Here is a 7500-nt window from a genome sequence, read left to right as displayed (position 1 = left end):
TGTGTGTGTGTGTGTGTGGGAATTGAACCTTTGAACTCTTTCTCCACTGCATGAAGGTTATGCTGATGGCCGGCCGGCCAACTGGCACTTCCCAGCAGCTGGTTGTTCCCCAAATGCACCCACTTTGACCAGTTTCCAGAGCTTTATCAACTGTGACCTGGGGGGTTCTGTGTGTGTGTGGCCGGGGGTTTAAGGCAACACTAAACGTATTGACCAGACGACCGGCTTTTTCAGTTGAGTGTAGACGTTGAGATTAGAGCCTGTGGCTCTTCTGGTCCCCTGCTAATCTCGCCGAGGTGGAGGGCAGCATGTGTTTGTGAGTCGTGAGAGGGCCGGGGAAGAGATGGAACCATGACTCGGGAGAAACACAGCCGGCTGCCGGAGAACACGACGGCGGACATTTTGTTTAAGCCGCTAAGTTAACGCACAGGTCACAGGTGTCTGTGTGCGTGTCTGTTGGGTGTGGGAGATGTGTATGTGTGTGTGTTGGGTGTGGGAGATGTGTGTGTCTCTGTGTTGGGTGTGGGAGTTGTGTTGCAATAAGGATGCTCATAATCTGAGGTGGTGGAGCGAGGGAGGGAGGGAGAGAGAGGGAGAGAATGCAAGCTGCTATTGTCCTTGAGGCAGACACAGCCCTCGGCCAATTGGCCTATCCCCTCTGAGGTTTCATCAGTGCTGCCGGTTTGGTAACCAATAAGACGCCAGTTTACTGGCTGGCTGCAAGCTCAACGGTAAACTGGCTGGTCTGGTCCAACCAGATTCTCCCCCCTCTGCTTCTAACCTCCATGCCTTCTTTTTCTTCTTCTTTTTTCCACATTTCTCACTTCCTCTTAAACGCTGCTCTTGTTGTTCCAACACTGCTTTTGATTATTTAAGTATTTTATTTGTTCATTGCTACTCTCTCTGTATCTTTCGCTCCATCGTCCCCCCCCCTCTCATCCCTCCTTTAATACAAGCCATTCTCTCAGGCCCCACTCCCTTCTCTTCTTCCTCTTTCAGGGTTTAGCCGATCCACGCCCTGGATTTACGTTTTTTCCCCTCCTCCTCCTCTGTGCCTCTAACTTTCCCTCCTCCTCCTCCTCCTCCTGTCTTCATCCGACGGCCACGGCAGCGGTTTAGTTTCCTTAGTCCTCTACCGTGCAAATGGGGGTTTGGTTAGGGAGTGAGTGTCCGGACCACAGTCCCGGAGGTGTTGCAACGCAGTTATGAAACATAACTAACTCTCATCTCTGAGAGAGAGAGAGAGAGAGAGAGAGAGAGAGAGAGAGAGAGAGAGAGAGAGAGAGAGAGAGAGAGAGAGAGAGAGAGAGAGAGAGAGAGAGAGAGAGAGAGAGAGAGAGAGAGAGAGAGAGAGAGAGAGAGAGAGAGAGAGAGAGAGAGAGAGAGACTTTGACTTCTTCCTCGACTCCTGCTTCTCTTCTACTCTCCTCCAGGCCCTCTCCACTTGTCTGTGCCTGTCACCCAAAAGCAGAGCGGCATTCTTCAACACACACACACACAGACAGGGGTTGTGTGCAGATGCATTCCTCTTGGTCCTCCTCTTCCCCAGTTGAGTTATTTTTAATCCAGAGAGAGTTTTAGACCACCGAATAGAAGCTGCCCGGTAGTCATCAGTCAGAAGCATCTTTAACCATAACAACATACGCTTTAACCATCTGCCATGTACATCCCCAGTTACACTAACTTCCTGTACTACTTGTACACAACTGGGGTTGTGTACTGATGTCGGTTTAAGTTGTCAAACTACTCAAGGGCACCGGCAGCCATCTTTGAGAGTTTGTTGAATGTACAAAATGGAAGTGATGGAGTGAAAGGACATTGCAACCTCAACAACTGTATGTGTTGACACACAGTTGCCATTCACATGCCAGTCAGCTATGAACACAAAGTGCGTCTGTGCTACCGTCGCTTATCCTACACTAGCAATGCCCATGTTTGGTGTCGGGCCGGGGTTTCTAGATACCCTTTCGTGTAGATAACCATGACTTTAATGGTTAGCCTGCTTCAGCTAGCAATTTGTCTGAGCTTGCAAAGCCGCCGTTAGCCGTGGATGTCTCGTTTTGGCAGGTGAACACAGCTGATGCTAGCTGTGGGTTTGGGTGGATGCACTGGTACGGCATGCATCCATTCCAGATCGTTTAGCCTAGACGTTGAATTGATGCTAACTGCGTGTAGCTTCTTTCCTCAAGCTAGGCAAATTTTATTCTAAATCAATTAATTGCGTGCGTCAACTTTTCCAAAGTTGGCATAGTTTATAAGTTATAATGAAAAAAGATTCTACATTTTGCTCAAAGATGCTACATGCAGTGAGCAAGTTGACTGCAGTCTTTCTCCCACTCCCTGTGTCTTCCTCTCATCTCCTACCCATTCACCGCTGACCACTAATTAGCCTAACCTGCATCTAATCTCTTAATCTCTCTCTGATGCTCTCCTCCCCCTCTCTTCTCTCCCGCTCCCATCCTCTTATCATCTGTTTTAAGTATCTCCATCCAGCCGTCCCTCTTTCCACTCGGGTTCCTCTTGTGTCTTTGCTCCACTTCCATGCGTGAGTCTAGGTTCTCCTTTTTTTCTCTTTTTCCTTATTTTTCTCGTACTCGTTGTCGGCGGGTCATTGCACAGGAGTCATTTGAGACACAAATCATCAGTGAAGGGTTGATTACAAGTTAATGATCATGGAGTGAGAGGCAACGGCTTGTGTGTTTAACCTGAACGCTTCTTACAATATAAATGTGAGCACTTCACGTCCTCCTGATATCGCAATCGCTTCTAGGGGTGTACGATGTGACAATATTAGATGGTGAACGGTTAAAATATCTCAAATCTCTCCGCGATCTGCCTTTACACAGAGATTGTTAGTATCGTGCTACAGTGCACATTCAATCCATTTAGAGCATGGATGCCCGACCTGACCCCTTCGGGACCCAAAGGGTCGGGTCTGGTTCGGACAAATATTTAGGATTGATGCTCGGGTCCGGGTCGGGCTTGGACACTGCGTGATGAGGCGTTAAAACAGCCTCTTGTGCTCGCAGTCAAAAGCAGTTAAAGCAAGCTTGTTGTATTCCTTTAATAAAGGCGTGCTTTCATTGTACAAACGTAAACATGTCATTACTATTGTGAGAAAAAATTGACTTTTACTGTGTCGGGTTTGTGTCGGGCTCGGACATCTTGATGCCTGTCGAGCTCGGTGACTTCTCTGTCGGACACGGGCCGGACTCGGAAAGAAATATGCGGCCTGTTCCGCGCTCTATTGCAGTTCTATGGCTCATACGCGCATCCAAAGTTGTTTGCCCAACCGAAACTTAAAGTCTGTTACACCCCTTCCCTAGAAAGACACACCAATAAACCAATAATAGCAAACAGTAGGTATTGCCTTGGACTCCCCCTTTTTATTTGGCAAGTTATCCAAAAGTCTCTGATTGTACTTGAATACAAGTCTAAACATGTCAAAATTCTTGTTGAATGTTCATACTTTGTAGAATTGCAGATGCACATTTGATTAAATCTGTTGAAAAAGTTACTCTGGTCTGTTATTCTTTCAGTTCTGTTACCTTGTAGGGCTTTAAATTTGAAAATTAGTTTGGTTGTACTATTCAGTAACTTGCATAATAGTCTTAAAAACCAACTTGAAAAAGAATCGTTATAAGATCGTGGATCGTGATCCGGCCTGAAAAAATCGTGATTTGATATTTTTGCCATATCGCCCACCCCTAATCTCTTCCTCTGCGTCTTCTTTGCAACTATTTGATACACACCTTTCAGTAAACCAGTTAAGCAGTAGTGGATGGCAGTGGCTTAATGGTCTTTTGTGGACTAGCTAGCGTTTAGCTCCCGCTGCAGAAGTTGCAAGGGGTGACATGTTGATGTGGTTTTGGTGTGCTGAGCCATTTTCTTCCATGCTATCTGCTAGCATCTCTAGATCCTTCAAAGAACACCACACGCGTCGCACACAGGCCAACATTGCCGTTGTAAAGATGCTGGTCTTTTGGAAATGATCGTCAGTTTTGTGCTTTGTATTTATGATGATGCATATTGCTGTGTCCTGTGCATGCACTGTTCTGATGATGTTTACACTCTTTTAGCCTGGTGTTTACGTGTGCATGTTTCAATGCAAATATTTTTTGTAGGGATGCTATGATATTTTATTATATTTGTTTACAGCTCCAGCACAAATATTGAATATATAAATATTTGGAGCCAGCCGTATTGCCTTGTCTTTTATGGGAAATTAGTATAAATTCACCAAGCATGCATAAAGGCACTCTTAATGTGTGTGTGTGTGTGTACGTGCGCGTGTGTTTATGTGTGTGTGCGTTCTTGCTGACGTCCTGTGTCTCTGTGATCTCCCCTGCAGTGTGAGCAGTGGTTGCGGTCACACACACACAGCCAGGTGGGCTAAACCCCGCCCCCCAGAACTCGCCCCCTCCCCAACTCATCCGCAGGTTCGAGCCCAGCTGTGCCCCGCGGGCCTTGGTTTAGGCACCCGAGAGCACCGGTAAATATGACCTGCCGACTGAACCCCCCCCCCCCCCCCGCCATCATGCCTGCCACGGCTTCCGCCATCTTCAGCCTCCACCCCCCCACCCCCCCCCCTCCATCTGCCACCTGTTCCACCCTTCTGTCGTCGTTTCATTCGCCTCATTTTTTTTTCATTCCTTTTTTTTGCCTTCTTTTTTGTCGCCGTTGTGTTCTTCAGTCGCCCTCTTCAACGTTGACTCGCATTCCCTTCCTCCCTCCTTCCTTTTCTTTACGCAAAACACCCCTCGTTTTTCATCATCATTTCCATTCATTCGGGCCTGCTCCATCTCTGATTAGCTCAGCATGGCCAGTGTTTTCCATCTCTGGACGTCTCCGGTCTTCGCTCGTCCACACACCAGAGCGCTTCGCTAACCTCCCGGTTTAAAGACAAGTGGAACCGCTCTCAACTGACGTACAGATACAGAGACAGAAGCAGTGTGTGTGCTTAAAACAAGAAGATGATCTTATGCTCTAAGAGTCTGCGACCGGCTTAGGTCATGTGACCAGAGGCCTTGCGGCGCTTTGTTGCGTGCCCGGTCTTGCGAAAGTTTGTTTGGCTGCCGTCGTTCCGTTGAGTCGATTCCTGCGGCCACTCACAAGTGGCGTCTCTATACCGTGGTCTGCAGGTGGGTTTAGGGCCCCACCCGATGTACGGACGTCCCGTGGCCCCGCAATCTTTACCTGCTACCAGTGCATGACATATCTCTGTCTCTCTCTGCTCTTTTTCTCTAATTCTGTATTATACATTTACTTAATTATTCAGATGTAATCTATCTACGCTAAATTACAAATGGGTCTCAAAATATTAGAGGTGACCAGCAAAATTATTCCATCACATTGTTTTTATGTGTACGCTCACACTCATCCTTGTGTGTGTGTGTGTGTATATGTTTGTGTGTGTTAGGGAGGGGGAGGGAGGGAGAGAGAGAGAGAGAGAGGGGAGGAGAGAGAGAGAGAGAGAGGGGAGGAGAGAGAGAGAGAGAGAAGGAATTTCACTTATGATTGGCTGAGAGCTGGCGGACATTTTCCATAGTCAGCCTGCTCAGTGGTTGGTCGAGAGACACCCCTCCCCTACTCTCTCTCTCTCCATCTCTCTCTCTCTATCTTGCCTCTGACTTTCTGTTGCCTCTCTCGCCCCCTAAGTACAGTAGCACTGTCACAGTAATGATGATATCTTGTTGCTTTATTACTCTGGGTCTAAACTCCAGTGCGTGTCTGTGTGTGTGTGTCTGTCCGTCTGTATGCGTGTGTGTGTTTGCCCAGTGCTGAACTGATTCAATCAAACACACATTTGTCAATCTGTAACCAAGCAGAACTTCAGAAAGACTGTTTAACCCTCAGGTGGAACGCGAGAGAACTCACACGAACACGCACGTACACACACACACAAGGTAGATGGGGACAAAGCCTGAAAGACGAGGTGAAGCAAGGAAGAAATAAAATGGGAGGAGAGAAGGGGAGGGAGGGAGGGTTGAGTGAAGAGACGGTTTCAAACGTTCACTTCAGAAACATAACGCTACAATTACACAGAAGAGGGTAAAGCGGGTTCAGATGACACGCGTACTCGCTAGTGTACACATTCCGGTTCAGGTGTGGGATTCTCAGGCCAAAGATGACACAGAGGTGGGTCGGAACGGGACAAGGTACCAAACTGAACCAGAAGTCGTAGATCGGACCAGGCACCGCCCCCCCCGCCATGTAAACATAGAGTGGCATCGATAGTTTAACCTTTGGAAGGGGGAGAGGTGGGGAGGGGAGGGGGAGACCTGGGGTAAAGATAGACAGAAATGGGGGGGGGGGGAAGCACCACCGCCCCCCTTTCTCTCTCTCTCTTTCGCTCAGAGAGAGAGAGAGAGAGAGAGAGAGAGAGGGAGAGGGCGAGAGAGAGAGAGAGAGAGAGAGAGAGGGGTGTGTGCTACCTGTGTGTGTGTGTGTGTGTGTGTGTGTGTGTGTGTGTGTGTGTGTGTGTGTGTGTGTGTGTGTGTGTGTGTGTGTGTGTGTGTGTGTGTGTGTGTGTGTGTGTGTGTGTGTGTGTAAATGATTGGTGTCGTTTGGTGTGGATTTAACAAGTTAGGGCAAAGTACTGTCAGCTCAAGAGAGCGGGGGAGGGGGAGAGAGAGGGAGGGAGGGAGGGAGGGAGGGCGGGGGAGGTAAAGGAGAGTGGAGGATGGGTATTAACAGCTGAGTGTGAGATGGAGGAGAGCTGAGGATGAGAGGAAGAGACGAGAGAGGGGGGAAGGGTGCCTTCAGTAGACGGGGAGAGAGGCTGTCATTAATCTCTCTCTCCCTCTCCCGCACACACACACACACACGCACACGCACACACTCCTGGAGGCCCGAAAGTGTTCTCTTGTGACCTGGGAGGGAATTTGTGTTTCCTGTTGCAATTTAGAGGAAGAGCGCCCTATGCTTCGATGTTTTGTTTTGTGTTTTCTGGTAATGCTAATTAAGTGTCGTGTCATCGACCATTCGGACAAAAAAATTTAAATGACGGAGGTGAGATAAGCGGTATGTGAGAGAGGGAGACATTGGACTCACAGATATGTTACTTGTTTATGGAGCCACGTTACTGCATAAATTAGCTTGAGCTTTAGTCTCCTATGCTTGAATTGCTGTACAGTGCTACAGCCACCTCTAGTGAGAATAACTTGGGACACTGTTAGCCATCTTGGCTTTATAAGCTTCATAGGATAATCGTGTGAAAGTGTTCAACTGTCACTTAGCTTAGCATAATTAGCACCAGATGTTTTAAATCATGTTTTTCATCAGCAGAACAATTGTAGACATGAAACAATGACCATGTATATTAACATTAACGGATTATACATTTGTCTTTGTAATAACCATACAGGTTACATCCTACTTTTTACTAACATTTATGCCTTTAGGTGAGGTTTTCAGGTGGTCTGATCCACAGGTGTAAAGGAATGTCGCTTTTTTTACATTGTGTGTGTGTGTGTGCGTGTGTGTGTGTGTGTGTGTGCG

The 7500-nt window shown here is 47.7% G+C and overlaps 1 protein-coding gene across 3 annotated transcripts in view; it reads left to right on the top strand.

Moving 5' to 3' along the window:
- Positions 1-1323: 1323 nt before the first annotated feature.
- Positions 1324-7500, top strand: part of rreb1a (ras responsive element binding protein 1a) — a 30738-nt gene continuing 24561 nt past the window's right edge. For 2 of the 3 annotated variants that reach the window (XM_060045490.1, XM_060045489.1), the window contains exon 1: positions 1326-4492. The gene's annotated coding sequence lies outside the window, so the exon portion shown is untranslated. Of the gene's footprint in view, positions 4493-7500 lie in introns of all 3 variants that reach the window. The other variant, XM_060045491.1, reaches the window with a different exon arrangement.

The sequence above is a fragment of the Gadus macrocephalus genome, chromosome 23 (genome assembly GCF_031168955.1).
Source record: "Gadus macrocephalus chromosome 23, ASM3116895v1".
Lineage (NCBI taxonomy): Eukaryota > Metazoa > Chordata > Actinopteri > Gadiformes > Gadidae > Gadus > Gadus macrocephalus.
This window is presented reverse-complemented; position numbering and strand designations above follow the sequence as displayed.